Source organism: Brassica rapa, chromosome A07 (assembly GCF_000309985.2).
Source record: "Brassica rapa cultivar Chiifu-401-42 chromosome A07, CAAS_Brap_v3.01, whole genome shotgun sequence".
Lineage (NCBI taxonomy): Eukaryota > Viridiplantae > Streptophyta > Magnoliopsida > Brassicales > Brassicaceae > Brassica > Brassica rapa.
Genome location: NC_024801.2, coordinates 7,631,675 through 7,649,705, shown reverse-complemented (window position 1 = coordinate 7,649,705; position 18,031 = coordinate 7,631,675). Strand labels below are relative to the sequence as shown.

Here is an 18,031-nt window from a genome sequence, read left to right as displayed (position 1 = left end):
TCGTTAAGCTGGATGAGTCTCCTTTCTGCAGCTGGTTTGATATCAAAGTTCAAAAGTTTGGTAGTCCAAGCTGCTTTATGTTCCAGTTCGACTGGTAAATGACATGATTTGCCATAAAGGAGGTGGAACGGTGTTGTTCCTAACGGCGTTTTGTAGGCGGTCCTGTAGGGCCAAAGTGCATTATCTAGTTTCTTAGACCAATCTTTTCTGGAGGTTCCTACGGTTTTCTCTAAGATTTCCTTAATTTGCCGGTTAGAGACTTCTACTTGTCCACTAGTTTGTGGGTGGTAAGGTGTAGCTACTCTATGTTGAACACCATTCTTTTTAAGAAATCTATCAAAGATTTTGTTAATGAAATGAGTTCCACCGTCACTAATGACTACTCTTGGAACTCCAAATCTTGGAAAGATTATACTCTTAAAGAGTTTAATAACCACAGATGCGTCATTGGTAGGTGAAGCTACTGCTTCGACCCATTTGGATACGTAGTCTACAGCGACTAGTATATATTTGTTTCCATATGAAGACGAGAAAGGTCCCATAAAATCGATACCCCAGCAATCAAAGACTTCAACTTCAAGAATGAACTTATGTTTCATTTCATGTCTTTTGCTGATTTTTCCACGTCTTTGGCATCTGTCACATTGGGTTATAAATGCATGGACATTGCGAAAAATGGTTGGCCACAAAAATCCTGCTTGGAGAATTTTTGAAACCGTTTTAAAGGTAGCGAAATGTCCTGCATACTCAGCTCCGTGACATTGGTAAATAATGTCTGGAATTTCAGCTTCGGATACGCATCGTCTGTATATGCCATCAGAACAATGCTTATAGAGGTAAGGTTCATCCAGTGATAGCGTCTTACTTCTCTGAAAAATTTCTTCCTCATATATCCCTTGAGTTCGTCTGGCTCGACCTCAGCTGCCAAATAGTTAACTATGTCGGTATACCAGGGTCGGTTATCCGAGTTTCTACCAATCGCATTTACCTCCCGTTGTGATAATTCCTCAGGTGTGAGATTAATCTCATCACCGGAAACATTAACTTGTAAACCGAAGTTGATCTTAATAAACGGGGGTTCGTGATTTTGGTTATCGGAGAAATGAGAAATTACATCAGTCTCGTCATCGATCGATGTATCACTACGTGAATCGACCGATATGCCATCTCTCTCATCGATCGATAGATCTTCAGATGTGAGAGATATTTGACCGACGAAGGATGTATCTATGTGTGCAACATTCTCTGTGGGAAAGAAATCGTCTATAGGGACATCATCCTCTATCTTTACCCGGGAAAGATGGTCAGCGACTCCATTATCTACTCCTCTCTTATCCTTAATCTCAATGTCAAACTCTTGGAGTAATAGAATCCAGCGTATGAGTCGAGGTTTAGCATCTTTCTTTTGCATTAAAATATTTGATGGCAGCGTGATCAGTGTGAACTAGCACTCGTGAGCCAATCAAGTATTGACGGAATTTTTCAAAAGCGTAAACTACAGCTAATAGTTCCTTTTCTGTTGTTGCGTAATTCCGTTGTGCTTCATCAAGCGTGCGGCTGGCGTAGTAAATGGCATGTAGCTTTTTATCTTTCCTTTGGCCTAGAACTGCTCCAATTGCGAAATCACTCGCATCGCACATGATTTCGAAAGGAAGATTCCAGTTGGGGCTTGTACGACGGGGGCAGTGATAAGGGATTTCTTTAAATCTTCAAAAGCTTTCATGCATTCGAGGGTAAAATCGAATTTAATATCCTTGCATAGTAGGTTATTTAAAGGTCTGGCGATTTTGCTGAAGTCCAGTATAAATCTCCTGTAAAATCCGGCGTGTCCGAGAAAACTTCGCACGTCCTTAACAGTTTTGGGTGGGGGTAAACTGGTCATTACTTCAATCTTAGCTCTATCGACCTCTATTCCAGCAGCAGAAACCCTATGTCCTAACACTATTCCATCGTTTACCATGAAATGGCATTTTTCCCAGTTTAGGACGAGGTTCTTTTCTTCGCATCTTTCCAATACTTTGCATAAATTGTCGAGGCAACTCTTAAAATCTGATCCATAGACTGAAAAATCATCCATGAATACCTCCATGAAGTCCTTGATCATATCTGTAAAGATTGACATCATACAAAGTTGGTAAGTAGCGGGCGGGGGGGGTTACATAGACCAAATGACATTCTGCGATATGCGAAAGTTCCATAGGGGCATGTAAACGTTGTCTTTTCTTGATCATCCGGGTGTATAGGAATTTGGAAAAATCCGGAATATCCATCAAGAAAACAGTAATACTGGTGATTAGCTAATCTCTCCAGCATCTGATCAATAAAGGGAAGGGGAAAATGGTCTTTCCTAGTAGCGGCATTCAGTTTCCTATAATCAATGCACATCCGATGACCAGTAACGGTACGAGTCGGAATGAGTTAGTCCTTTTCATTCTTCACTACAGTGATACCTCCCTTTTTGGGTACAACATGTACGGGGCTTACCCATTTGCTATCCGAAATAGGGTAAATAACTCCAGAATCAAGGAGTTTTATAATTTTCTTTTTAACTACTTCCTTTAGGTTCGGATTCAATCTCCTTTGCTGTTCTATTGACGTTTTAGCGTCATCTTCCAAGTTAATCCGATGCATGCAAAGATCGGGAGAGATTCCAGGAATGTCATCGAGAGAATACCCGATCGCTTTCCTGTACTTGCGTAATTTATTCAGCAATAAAGCAAGTTCTCCGCTAGTGAGATTGGCGTTGACGATAACAGGGTAGGACTGGTCATAAAGGTAAGCGTACTTAAGACCGCCGGGTAGAGGTTTTAATTCTACCTTTGGTGCTTTATCTTTAGACCAATTTGATTGCGAGGGAGGTTTATGATCGACGGTATCTTGAAGGTATCGATCGATGACAACTCCGGAATCGTCATTCTCTTCTACGTTTGCAACTTTGATGCTAGCGTCCATTAATCGGCATGTAAACGTTGTCTTTTCTTGATCATCCGGGTGTATAGGAATTTGGAAAAATCCGGAATATCCATCAAGAAAACAGTAATACTGGTGATTAGCTAATCTCTCCAGCATCTGATCAATAAAGGGAAGGTGAAAATGGTCTTTCCTAGTAGCGGCATTCAGTTTCCTATAATCAATGCACATCCGATGACCAGTAACGGTACGAGTCGGAATGAGTTAGTCCTTTTCATTCTTCACTACAGTGATACCTCCCTTTTTGGGTACAACATGTACGGGGCTTACCCATTTGCTATCCGAAATAGGGTAAATAACTCCAGAATCAAGGAGTTTTATAATTTTCTTTTTAACTACTTCCTTTAGGTTCGGATTCAATCTCCTTTGCTGTTCTATTGACGTTTTAGCGTCATCTTCCAAGTTAATCCGATGCATGCAAAGATCGGGAGAGATTCCAGGAATGTCATCGAGAGAATACCCGATCGCTTTCCTGTACTTGCGTAATTTATTCAGCAATAAAGCAAGTTCTCCGCTAGTGAGATTGGCGTTGACGATAACAGGGTAGGACTGGTCATAAAGGTAAGCGTACTTAAGACCGCCGGGTAGAGGTTTTAATTCTACCTTTGGTGCTTTATCTTTAGACCAATTTGATTGCGAGGGAGGTTTATGATCGACGGTATCTTGAAGGTATTGATCGATGACAACTCCGGAATCGTCATTCTCTTCTACGTTTGCAACTTTGATGCTAGCGTCCATTAGTCGCATGTAATCGTCTGTCCTATCTGATATGCTGAAAACTTCATTTTCCACGTGGTTAAGGGTGTCTTCTAAGGGGTTGTATGAACACATGTTTATGAAAGAGTCTCTTTCATCCTCAGAAACTTTTTTCACGTAGAAGGCCTGGTCATCTATTAGGGGTCGCTTAATCAGTTTCTCCATATCCAAAGTCATCGAGATATCCCCTATGTTCAAATTAATTCGTCCTTCCTTGACGTCAATGATTGCTCCAGCTGTGGCTAGGAATGGCCGATCCAGAATGAGGGGGTCTTTGGATTCTTGTCTGTATTTCAACACAACAAAATCCGTAGGCACGATGCAATCGTTAATCTTTATGGGAACATCTTCGAGAATTCCTTCGGTACCCTAATAGATCTATCAGCTAAAACCAGGGTGATCAGAGTTCGCATAAACTCTTTATATCCTAACGTCACTGCAACAGAGTAAGGCATAAGGTTCACGCTAGAGCCGAGGTCACATAATGATCTAGGGAAGCGCGTGTTTTCTATTTTACAATCTAGGACGAAACTACCAGGATCTGATCTCTTCGTTGGAGTTTCTCCTTTAATCATAGCACTTACTTCTTCTGAAATCATCATCACGCTATGTTCTGCGATTGGATAGTTTGGAGATGTCATATCCTATATATATTTCTTAATTGAAGGTGCTATTTTTATAGCATCACTAAGGGACATCTCGACAGAAATCCTATCTAAGGCTTTCTTGCAGATTGCGTTTTCTAATGATTTCTTAGTTTGCGTTTTAGGAGGAAAAAGGGGTAAAGTTCTATAGACTCTTTAAATTATGGGCTCGGGTTGAGTAGACCGTCGATCGACGGGTTTTTCAGGTTGTTGATCGATGGTGGGTGTTTTGGGTCGATCGACGTCAGTTTCGTACTGTCGATAGATTTCATCCTCAATCTCCGTATCTTCTTCTAGTTCTAAGTCTATTGCCTTTTCCTTAGCCTTTTCAGCGGTGGTTTTCCGGTTCTCTTGAGATGGATTTGGTTTAAGTTCGTCAAGAAAAATAGGATGAGAGTTGCTTTTCCCGGTCTTGTCGGCGTCGTCAAGCTTTCCAACATCTGAATTATTTCTCGTATCTGCTGCGAGGTTTTTCCCGCTGCGCAGCATTACGGCACTGACTTGACGTCTTGGGTTTAGATCAGTTCTTCCGGGAAGACATCCAGCGTCTCTCTTTATGGCAGTTGCAATCTCAGCTACTTGACCTTCTAATTTTCGGATTAGTTCTCCTAAAGAATCTGCTTTCTCCATCAATTCTCCGTAAACCATATTTATCTTTCCGTAAAACTCCGATTTTGTCTTACGGTTGCCAGTAAGAGCTTGTTTGATATTGAACCTTTCTCTTCCGGTACGTGATTTTAAAGCAGTGTCATAAGCTTGGGTAAAGCTCTCGACATGAAGCACAAAGTAGGGATCAGAGCAGTTCGTTCCTTCATCCGAATAATCATTGGTGTCAGACAAAGCGTTGTCGTCGATCTGGGCTATATCAGATCGGTGTTTGTTTTGAAGAAAGGAATGAAGGGATTTAAGGGAATTCTTAATTTCTATTAAATCAGAATTATCTTTTGGATTTGTAGTTTTTTCTATCTCTTCATCCATCTTTTCATAGGATCTTCCCGTTGTCATATTCTTGATAAGGCGTCTAGCTCCTTCGGGATTCCTAGTGATGAAATTTCCATCACTCGCTGTATCGAGTGTGGTTTTATAGCTCAAATTAACACCTCCATAAAAAATGTTAAGAAGTTGTGGTTCTGAATAACCATGATGGGGACATTCAAGTTCATAGCCTCTGAATCTTCCCCAAGCGTTTTTAAATGATTCGCGTGGACCTTGGCGAAATGTAGAAATTTGTTTCCTTACTTCCCAGTAGCGTTCATCAGTGAAAAATTCTCTAAGGAAAGCTCTTCTAATCTCTTCCAACAAGTGAGTGATCCTGTTGCTAAACAGTTTAACCACCTGAGGGCTTCTCCTTCTAGGGAGAATGAGAATAGTTTGCAACGATCATATTCATCTGGTATTAATTCTTCCAAAGTTTCAATGTGATCTTGTGGGTGTTCTGGGAGGGATCCACGGCATGGGTTTTGACGAACCATACGGTAGTAATCTGCGTTAAACTTAGATTTCTTGGTATCGTCTCCTAGTATTCTAATAGCGGACCCATTGGAATAGGTCCTACCAGGATTAAGGTAGTCTTGTATGGATAATTTTATATCTTCACCTTTAGTTAAGGTGGAATTTTCCTTAACAGGGATTTCAGTCCCGTGTTCAGTTTGGCTAGTTTCATTGCTCGTTTGACCATTTAGTTCAGTTTGGACTACTTTCTCATTAGCAGGCTTGGTAAGAGAAAACTTACCTGCTTCCGGCTGGGCGGTATCGATCGATGTTGGCGACTCCGTATCAGTCGATTCTTCTGACTCATCGTCGCTCGATGGAAACGTGTCTCCGTCGATCGATGGTTGGTCGCGCTCTATGTTCTCCATTCTTTGTGTCTGAGTAACAGAGTAAGAAAGAAAACTTTAGCAAGATTTTCGTAACAAGTCTATACTAAATTCTAAATTAAATCTAATGGTAATAAGAAAGAGTCCCCGGCAACGACGCCAAATTTGATATCACTCAAATTACCCTAAAGAGTGTTACTCTCATCAAAAGAGGTTCAGATGTAGTACTTAGGGATCGAATCCACATAGACTCTAGGATTACTCAACAAACTTAAATAATTAGAAATGAAGATAGACTAAAAGGTTTAATAGTTTTAAAAGCAGTAAATGATAAATCGAAAACAATAGTGATTCAATAGATTGATTTGAAGTGGTTTCAAGGTCGGAAAAGCAGCTAGATTCAGGCAATTCTCAGGTGTAAAATGTAAGCACTTAGTTTAGACTAAAGGGTTTAATGGTTCTTGAACTAAACATTGATTTAACCGGATAGGTTATCTTTGCTAGATCTCGGATCTCAACTGTCGTATTTTGATCTCGAGAGAGTGTCGATCGATGTGAATTGATACACATCGACCAATACACCTTTGTAACGATCGACCGACAGAACGATAGTTGCGTCGTTCGACGGTTATTCTAGCGAGCTTTGCGAACGGGTTTAACTTGTTCTCTAACCTTCTCAGACCAACTGTCGTTGCGCCTGAATTAGTTAGATCACGCAAATGGGTTCAGGTATTGAGGGGAAATGTTAGTTTGACTCAATGAATCCTAAGATCTAAAATGAAGGTGATCAATCTTAATTTTAGCATTAAGTTCATAAGCAATGAAAGAACAATCAAAACACCTTTTTAATAGTCATATTAGCAGTACATAATTTCAACCATGGTGAGAAACCTAAATCTAACAATTAGTTTACTCAAACATATTCATGAGAGACAAAGTCATGATGGTGTGAAATAAACTCAAATGAAACATAGAACACAAATAGATAGAGTAATAGAAATAAAGAAGTTCAAGATCTTCTCTGTTTTGCAGTCTCAGATCTATCTCTCCAATCCTAAGCTCTCCTAATGGTAGCCAAAATGCTCCTTCTCCAAAACTAGGTCTTTGTAAGTGTCTGCCTAGAAATGATACAAAACCCTAGTACATATAGCCTAACAGGCGGCTAGGAACTTAAGTTGTAAATAATAGATCTTCTGGGAAATGAAATCTTTTAATTTGCGATTTCATCCGTGTGACTGGGTATCGATCGATGCACATATATGTATGTCGATCGATGGTAAGTGATTATGATCGACCGATGTTGCTCTTCAAGCGTCGATCGATTTTCCTTGCGTAAAAGCATTCCAAAATGTCCCAAAAGTATCATTTCCTTCCATCAGGTGAATAAACCTGTATTTGCTTTGAAAAAACTCTAAAACAAGATTAATACATCTTAAAACCTTTATATACCATGTATAAAAACGGGTGAAAATCATGGTATATCATCGAGCGTTGTCGACGTCTCGTCGGCGGTCGATATTCAGGTCCTCCTACTTGGGTCTCCTAAATCTGAAAGAAATAAAACGAAAGTAAATAAATGCTAGCTAATAAAACCAAAATAAAATACCTAATAGTGGGTTGCCCACTCAGCGCTTGGTTATAGTCATTTAGCATGACTGTAGTAGTGATTGGCTATTGGGTGGAGAAACAGCTGCTGGTTGGGAAACAAGCATCCACTTCATCTATGCACATTCTGGACCAGGATGCAATGAAGCTTCTTGTGGCCTCATCATTTCTTGTCCATTTGTCATCCATCTTCTCAAGTACATTGGAGATGTTCTGTAGCCTTTCTTGAACGTTGTCAATGCTGACCTGGTGCCAGCCTATGTTGTCATAGGCGTATGCTGAAAGTTCTGTCAGTTCCTTTTGCATTGACTCTATCGTCTTATGTATCAGCTGCTCGCCGACTGGTGTAGACTCGGCGTCGATCGATGCGATTAGGTGTTCGTTGGTCGATCTCGGCGAGTTGCCATCGATCAATTTCTCTCGTGTCCTGTCGATCGATGCTGATATCTGGTGTTGAGCTGTGAGTTGCCTCTGAATGGCTTTGACTTCTTTCTGTAGCCATTCTGCGTGGCTGTCTAGTCCACTGATTTTGTTGTCGAATGGAAAGTAGATGTCATCGCAGCGTTTGCCAAATCGTTCCTCCATGGTGTCTATAGCAGTGTAGATCTTGGATGTGATCTTGTCAACCTCTGCTGCTGTGTAAGGAAGTAACTCCACAGGTTTCTTGCCATCGATCTAAGGCCCTCGTAGCCTGTCGATCGATGTTGATTTTGCCTGCAAAATTTTTTTGATTAGTAATGTTATCAATAACCTTTTGGGCATGGAGTAATTGACTAGACAATTTGTTTATATATGTCATGACTGGTGATATAAAGCGGTCATGCATGTCCTGGTAAGTACTCAGCCTCTCATTCATGGCTGAGACCTTAGCGTCGAGCGATGTGAATGTACACATGTCAATCGATGTGGCTGGTTGTTGGTCCTTCTTGCGAATGGTGTCCTGATCTTGCTGTAGTAGCTCGATTTTAGTGCTTAGCCAGTCCACGTTGTTGTTGAGAGGGTAGTACACGTTATTTATCCTCGTGTCGATGTATGAGACTTCCCATTCATCCTTATGTTGTGCTGATCATTGTGGTTCTGCAGGGATCTGGGCTGTAGGAAGACTGACGTCGATCGATGGTGCATGTGGTGTGTCGATCGATGCTGAGGTCGTGGCTTTCTTCTCAAGTTGATGACGTAAACTCTCAATTTATGTCCTCATTTCTGCCATATTTCTGAAAAGCTCATTGTAGCCTCTATCCAAAGGTTGATGTATATCTTCTACTAATGATTTGAGCTCCTCTCCCAGTTTCTCCTGAGCTCCACAAATACCAAACACCATCTCATTGATTTCATCTTTGGTGTAGAGTTCTGGTGCCAGTCTTGAAAGTGTGAAGGAAGTGGCATGTTCTGGAAGACAGATGTGGCTCTCTTCAAAAAGAGATGCTTTTTCCAGTAATTTCCTGATGTTGTCCTTTGTGACAGGTATCATCTCACCAGCTATGCCTCGTGCGTGTCCACACTCATCTCTGTATACTCCATACTCGTCCCTTTGTTCCCAAGTGAACTTTCTGGCTCCGTACATGTCAAAAGCGCGGATTCCAAATTCATAACGTCTGTCGATCGACGTCGGTTGTTCCGTCGATTGATGCTTGCCCTTTTGGTTGGCGTGATAGATCTGGATTGACTTCTGTTGTGGTGACTCCTACGTGGTTGTTAGGATCTGTTTGAATGACGTCTGGAGTGCCACGTTGCTGTGTGAATAGGTTGTCAGGTCCATTGGCTACTTGAAGTATATCTGCTATGTCCTCTCTGGATACTTGTAAGATCCTTCCATCCATTGCACGTGCGTTGCCATCTGTGTCCCTGAAAATACCAAATTCCTCAGGTGTTAGAAAACCGTAATCAATGTTTGCATTATCATTCAATTTAGAAATAGAAAGATTAGGGTTTAGAGTAGTATCGATCGATGTAGATACAGTTGCATCGATCGATGGCAGAGTAATTTCTGCAGAACTTGTGTTCTTGAGATGATTGTTCTTCATGGATTTTCCTGTTGATGTAGATGGAAGAGTGTTCATCTTTTTTGCTTGTGTGTCTGCTCTGGTGTGTGTAGGTGGTTTCGGGGGTGCAAAACGATTTATATAGGTATCTCTAAACCTAGTTGGAGAGGGAATAATCTCCTGCTCCTGAATTTTCGCTGCGGCGCGAATATCGATCGATGTTCCTGTGTGAGTGTCGATCGATGTGAGCGGTTGTTTTGCTGGACGAGGGTGGGTATCGACCGATGTGGAGTGCACAGCGTCGAACGATGTTGGAAACGTGTTGGTGAACTCATGTGTTTCGAATCTTTCATCTTGCAAAAACATTTCTATTGCACGTTCTTTCCAGTAATCCTCATCGTATTCCTCTGTATGTACCTCGTTATGTGAAGTAATTACAGTGTCAACTGCAAAACTTTCATGGAAACCACTGTCTGCCCAACTGCCTATGGAAAAATCATCATGTCCTCTCTTGCTTGGAGGTTGGAAGGCAAAGTGTTGGTAACTATGATTAGGTGGAGCGAAATGGTCAACTGGGTGTTTTACGTCAAGTGACGTGTTGTTGCGGTCATCGGTCACCGTTGACTCATTGGAATCGATCGATGGGAAGGTTGGGGTGTCGATTGATGTAGAGTACTCTGTTTCGTATTCCGATTTGTACTCTGCTCCACAATGGCATGCGCCAATGAAGCCAAGTTCTTTCCCGTAATCCACAAAATTAATGACCTTTTGCTTGGGTCGGATGGGGTCGTAGTGGATGTTGGGGTCTATGAGCGTCAGACACAATTTGTTTTTGTTCATGTCACATACAGCTCCTACTGTAGCTAGGAAAGATCTTCCAAGCAGAAGTGAAGAGTTCCAGTTAAGCTCGATGTCTAGGACATGAAAATCTATAGGGACAAGGGCATTACCAATCTGTACCTCCAGATCTCTTATGATTCCTCCTGATCGTTTCTCTGAAAGATCCACGAAGGTGAAGGATTCCGTTGAAGGTTCAATGGTCAAACCAAGCTGGTCTGCCATGATCCTAGGGAGGATACTAACTGATGCTCCTGTGTACACATCGAATGGGGAAATTCAACACCCTTGACTACGCATGGTATTGCAAACTTCCCAGGATCACTCTTCTTCGTTAATGTGATCCTGTGTTTCATTTTCTCTCTGACTTGATGAAACATTCTCCTAATGTCCTCCTCAGTTACCTTTGTTTCTCTGAAGAACATCCACAACAGGTGTGTGAAGTAAGCTTCATTAAAAGGTTTTTGGATTGGGAAACCATCCATCTCCTTATCGTTAGCTTCCCTCTTAAGGTTCTTAGGAATTTTCTCCTTTCTTCTCCTTAACCTTCTCCCTTCAGTTTCCTGATTTTCTTGAACTGGTTCTGGTGAACTATTTAAAGGGTTGAGTTTTGGTTCGGGTGGGTTAGCTAATGGTTTAGGTGGTGGTCTGAGTGGGTTGATATAATCATTATCGATTGAGGGTAACCGCACTCGGTATGTCAGAAGTGCCGTCGATCGATGGGAGGTGGGTTATGTCGATCGACGTCGGACTCACTCTGTCGATCGATGGTTGGATCAACCGATCGATCGATTTTATCATAGAAAGGGGAGGGTGGGTGAGGATGCTTAGCTGCGAATTCTTCATGAGTTAGAATTCGAACTGCATTGCAATCAGTCGATTCAGCGGACGACGTCGATCGATGACTGGAGTAATCCGTCCATCAATCTTCATCATGGTCTGTCGATCCATGCGAGTTCATCGACATCGGTCGACACCATTGGGATCCGCCGAGACTCATGGAGCTTTCGATTTCGAAGTCTCCTTCCTCAAGCTTTTAATTTCACACCACTTGCCAGAAATCATCATCTATGATGACATTTACGTGGTGTTTTCCTTTGTCGGCTCCTGCCTCTCTAGCAAAAGCTTCTTGCTTCTTTATAGTCTCGCCCGTCTGAATTACTTGGGTTTCAAGTTTTCTCACCTGAGTCCATCAGGTCTCGATTTTGGTGTTCAGATTGTTGTAGGCGGAGTCTATCTTACCGTTGAAATCCACGGTGATTTGTTGTTATCCCAACAGTACTCGATCAAGCATCTCTTCGATCTTGCTTTCCTGAGTCTGGGGTGGTCGATTCTGGTAATAAGAGTTTGAGTAGCTCTTGCTGTTGTTGAAGGGTTTTTGAAATTGTGAACTTTGGTTACTTCTTTGACCATTCCCAAAGAAGTTTCTGTTTCCGCCCTGGTTTCCAAATTTCTCGAATCCGGTACCTCCGATGTAGTTCACATTTTCTTCTCCTTCCGTATCTGCTACTTCTCCTTCAGCTGAATAGACTTGCTTCCTAAGAAGCTCGTGCACCACATCTAACTTAGCTCTTACTTTGTCCATCTGTTCCTTCCCGATAGAGGCTACAGACTTCTTCTGTTCAGAGTCAGTGTTTTTGGTGCTGCTGCTGTTAGCAAGGTTCTCGATAAGTCTCACAGCTTCCAACGGATTCCGAGTAGTGAAGTTTCCTTCACTCGCCGTATCAAGAGCCATTTGATACTGTAAGGCGAGACCTCAGAAGAAAGTGCTTAACAGCTGCACTTCGTTAAAGCCGTGGTGTGGACAGTCTCGCTGGAAGAACCTAAATTTAATCCACGCATCTTTGAAGGACTCTCCAGCCTCCTACGAGAATGTGGAAATTTTGTTCCGAAGTTCTTCAGCGCGCGCCTCATCGAAGAAGTTTCGTAAGAAAGCATTCTTGATGTCGGCCCAGGATGTTAAAGATCATGTGGGTTGCTTCCTAAGCCAGTGCATCGCTTCTCCATTCAGCGTGTATCTGAAGAGCTTGCACAGCAGGTAATCTTCGGGGACTCCTTCCATCCGAATAACAGCGATTAGATCCTCGAACCATTCCAGATGGTCCATAGGATGCTCGTGATGTAACCCAGAGTAGGGTATCTGCGACACGAGAGTGTAGTATTGAGGCTTCAGCTCGAAATTCTGCTTCTTGATCTTCGGAAGTCGAATAGCTGATCTGTTGGAATAATACTCATATGGGCGATTGTAGTCGGCCACTGGTTTCGATCGAGCATCCTCATCTACAGGTTGAGCAGCTCCTGTAGCATCAGCATCAGGGATTACAGTTCCCTGAGCATCTATTTTCTAACTTGTTGCATTACGCAGATGACCGGCCTGGTCATACAGGTTTCCGTTCTCGTCCTGTGTTAGAATAATAATGTTTACCATTTTTGACGACACGGTATCGATGACGGTCTGGTGTCGGTCGACGGTTGGTTGTGCGTATCGATCGACGACGAAGTTGTTGCGTCGAGCGATGTGGAACGTTGACCTCTACGGATGGTGCGTTCCAAATGAGCAGGATCGTCTGAGAACAGCAAGTCTTTCTCCTTGTTACATCTGGTACCGTTGGGCATGCACCTGAAAAGACAAGAAAAAGATTATTAGAAAGGGGGTAGAGAAAAGAATAAGAATCAATAAAACTAAATCTAATGGCGATCAAAGCTCCCCGGCAACAGCGCCAAATTTGATACCACTCAAATTACCCTAAGGAGTGTTACTCTCATCAAAAGAGGTTCAGATGTAGTACTTAGGGATCGAATCCACAAGGAGCTAGGGAACAATTAAATCTAGTGTTTATTAATTCTAAGGGTTGTAAATATTTAAATGAAATAGCAATAGTAACAAGCGAGTAAGTAATAAATGTAACTTGGTTGGAAATGATATTAGATGCAGGGCCACTATTCAGGTGTTGGAGATTATAATATCTATAGATATCTATTTGTTGCATGTATGATATGTTAGAGCTCAATCGCTTAACTCAGTGATCAGCTGTCGCATGTCTCAGTGGTTAACAGACTAGATCTCGTGTCTCAACGGTTAGTATGTCGACAACGAGAGAGTGTCGATCGATGGTCTATTGAGACGTCGACCGATACACCTTTGCCAACGTCGATCGATTGTCAGTTGAGGACATCGATCGACGGGTTCTAGCCAGGCCTATGCGCGAGTATGATATGCCCTATTAAGATACTAAATTGGCGGTTAGCCTTCTCTAGCAGTCCTAATATGATAGATAGATGTCAGGATGGGATAACAAGGTTGCTTGAGTATGCAATCCTATGATCAAGTTCTAGTTAGCAAGGCTAAAACAAGCAATGAATACAAATCTATCATGAATATCACAACAAGGCAGATCTATAGTTTGGGGCTAATCCCACAAACCTATCTGAACCCTGGATCTAATAATTGAACAACTCAGACATAGCAAAGCAATTCATAACAATAAAATAATAGAAACTCATAGTATAGATGAAAAGAAATGATAACAAGGAGTTCCAATCACAAGTGATCTTCTCTCCAAAACTTGTAACAAAAAGGTATCTACCAAAAAGCTCTCTCTGCCGTCAAAACACTTAGGCAGTATATAATCTACTAGGTTAAAAACTCGTCAGGGCATTTTCGTAATTTGGCTTGGCCTTAGGTTTTAAGTCTGCTGAATCCAAAATGTCGCGTGTCTGATGTCTCGACATCGATCGATGGTACTTGTGTACATCGATCGATATTAATCTTCATCTGTCGAGGCATCTCCTGGTATCGATCGTCAGCACTGATGCGCATCGATCGATTGTTCTTCCTCTCGTCGACCTCTACGTGGTCAGTTCGGGTGAAATGTCCTTTAAGCTCTAAAATGCTCCAAAATCATAGCTTTACTCCGAAATGCACCTGAACCTGAAAACATACCTAGAAGAGTAGAAATCAAAGATATATATATAGTAAAAATACTTATATACCATGGATGAAAACGGGTCAAATTCAAGGTATATCATCGATTAAGTTCTTACAAGTTTTGGCATGCATGATTGCAACACATGAGATACCCCAATCGTCAAGGGAGACAAGTTTTGTCTCGAACATTGCCCTAAAAGAAAAATAGAATTTCAGGAGAAGCAGAAGATCCGTTGTGCATTGGCAGTAAGGAGTGTTCTGTAAGCTCAAGTTTATACGTGTCCAGATATTGCGTACATAGTTGGAGTGCTAGGCATATAGTTAAGTAATCCAAGCATGGATCACTTGAAAGCAGCCAAATGATCATGAGGTACTTGCATAGAACAAAAGGCTATATGCTAGCATATCAAAGATCAGATAATTTGGAGATCATTGGGTATTCTAACTCTGATTTTGCGGGATGCAAAAATAGTAGAAAGTCTACATTAGGTTATGTTTTTCTGTTGGTCGGTGGGAGCGATCTCGTGGCGTAGTGCTAAACAATCACTCGTAACATCGTCGACAACGGCAGCAGAACTGGTAGCAGTTTGCAAGGCATTAACTGAGAGAATTTGACTATGGAATTTGGTCACACACCTAAGATTTTTGAGGGAATTGAAAGACCACTCAAGTTGTACTGTGACAATAAGGCAGCTGTTATGTATTCTAACAACAATATGAGGTCTTTGAGGGCAAAGTTTGTATACATTAAGTACCGAGTTGTTAAGGAATGGGTACAAAGGAAATTTTACCATAGAAAACTGATGTGACCTTGTTCAGCATCAAGCAAATCAAAAGAAGTCCAAAGAAGAAAGGTCCACCAAGAAAATACAAGCCAATGTCGTATAATATATCAATCTGACGGCAATTCAGAGACCGTCGATCATGCAAAAGGATGCGACCAGCCAAGGAATTCTGCGAACATAATTTCCTAAATTCGGTCAACAGTTTTGGTCTTTGGTCAATTCAATATTCCTAGTCAAGTCTTCATAGTTTAAAGAGCTTTATAGTTTCAAGGATTGACTAGATTATTTAATTCTACATATTGCCTATTATATAAAGGCTTGCTTTGTATTGTTTTTATGCATTCAACCCTTTTAATAAAAATCTACTTTTTAAATTTGTTGAATCCTTTGTTCTTTGGAACATCGTAATGCTACGAGAGTGATCTCCATAAGCACGGTCTTGTTCACTAGTGGGGCTGCCTCTCACGGACTAAGACCAACCCAGCAAGTATCCGGCCTTCCGCAGCCTTATACTGAAGAACCATCGATCCACCTTTCCTTTGATCCATCTTTGGGTCAAAGCTTATCCTTTCACCAACCTTCGAGTGCATTTCTTGGGAGATTTTCTATTAAAAACTTAGGAACAAATTCTATGATTGTGGATCCTCTTACAAAAGGCATGTTGCCCAAGGTGTTTCATGAGCATACTGCTCGTATTGGTATGTCAATGTTTGAGGATCATTCGGTTTAATGGGAGTTTCCTGTTTGGTTTATGTTCTATGTTTTCGTTGTATTATGCACATTTTCTGATTTGAAATAAAGTTTAAAGTCTTCATCCGACACTTTGTACAATAAAGTTAGGCCAATTCTCTTAAATAGACTGTTTTTAGTTATGGAAATCATGGGATAAGTTATGTCTCCCTAAAGACAGTGGTGGTTTAGGTTTTAAGGATCTTATGAATTTTAACACGGCGATGCTTGGAAAGCAATTGTGGAGGCTGATTGAGAAGCCAAACACTCTTTTCTCTAGAGTTTTTAAAGGACGGTACTATAGGAATGCTTCACCCCTTGAACCAATCCGATCTTACTCCCCGTCATATGGCTGGAGAAGTATGATCTCTGCTAGATCTCTGGTTTGTAAAGGACTAATTAAAAGGGTGGGAACAGGTTCATCTATTTCGGTATGGAATGATCCTTGGATCCCAGCCACTCGCCCGAGACCAGCAAACAAAAATTTTCACAACAGTTACACGGATCTCACATTGGATTCCCTCATTAATTTGGAATCCCGAACTTGGAATCTTGAGGCAATTAAGGCTTTGGTGGATCCTCATGATGCACAAATTATTGAAAGTATTCCATTAAGTAGACATCAGATGGAAGATAGGAATGGATGGCATTTCACTAATAATGGAAAATATTCGGTCAAATCAGGGTATCAAGTGGAACGGGTCTATCCTGACAAGGAAAAACCACCAGAATTTTATGGGCCCACAGTGGATACGTTAAAAGCTTTCTGTTGGGAAATGCGGTGCCCGCCGAAGTTAAAGCATTTTTTATGGCAACTCTTTTCAGGTTGTATAGCGGTAATGAAGAATCTTCGGGGGAGAGGACTACAAGGGGATATTTGTTGTTCTAGATGCGGAGACCCGGAGGAATCAATAAATCATGTGTTTTTTGAATGCCCTCCAGCACGTCAAGTGTGGGCATTATCTAATATACCATCGAATCCAAATTCTTTTCCTACTTGTTCGTTTTTTGGTAACATGGATCATCTTTTTTGGAGAGTTACTCCAAAGATGGATGACCACCAATTCGCATGGATATTATGGTATATATGGAAAGGTCGGAACAATAAAGTTTTTAGTAATCTGGATATTGATCCAAGGGAAACACTTAGATTAGCAGAAGTAGAATCGACACTTTGGACTGAAGCACAGGTAATCACTGATCAAAGAAGGGAGAGGCAAGTGCAGACCAGACCTATATTAGAAACTACAGGACGATAGTGTTTTATAGATGGTTCGTGGAAAGAGAAGGAACTATTTTCGGGACAAGGATGGTATAGTACCTTACCGGGTTTTGATGGTTTATTGGGAGCAAGGAATGTAAGGGCGTGTCTATCACCTCTTCACTCGGAGGTGGAGGCGTTGATTTGGGCAATGGAATGTATGAAGAACTTACGACAGTTTCAGGTTACGTTTGCAACGGATTGTTCTCAATTGGTGAAGATGGTTTCGGAACCAGAAGAATTGCCAGCATTTGAAAGCTACCTAGAAGATATCAAGCTTTTACGAAGAAGCTTCATCAACTCAGACGTCGTCCATGTACCCCGAACGGAGAACCTAATGGCGGATAGCTTGGCACGTAGTGCTAGGAAACAACCGTCTTTCGTCGTTCATATGGATGCAGAGTTGCCGATTTGGTTTACAGAGTCAATATGAGTCTGTGAATATCTTGCTGTCAAAAAAAAAAAAAGACTATTTTTAGTTGTTCTCACAAAAAGAACTCTCAAGCAAGAAAATGATTAAATATGTTTCATTAAAGAGGCAAAAATACTCTTGTGCTCTAGATATATAAATATAAATAAATAAAATAAATAAAAAAGAAATAAAAAATAATATTTTTTTCTATAGTTTCGAATTGTATGTTTTCAAATTCGGACCTTTTATAAATTTCTTTTGTCAAATTATTTTTTATTTTGTTTCAAAGTTTCTTTTTGAAATTC

General features: G+C 41.2%; 1 non-coding gene across 1 annotated transcript; it reads left to right on the top strand.

The window, feature by feature from the left end:
- Positions 1–12,401: 12,401 nt before the first annotated feature.
- LOC117126985 lies at positions 12,402–12,508 on the top strand. The gene has a single exon (XR_004449746.1). It is a non-coding gene; the product is annotated as a small nucleolar RNA R71 (small nucleolar RNA).
- The last annotated feature ends 5,523 nt before the right edge of the window (positions 12,509–18,031 follow it).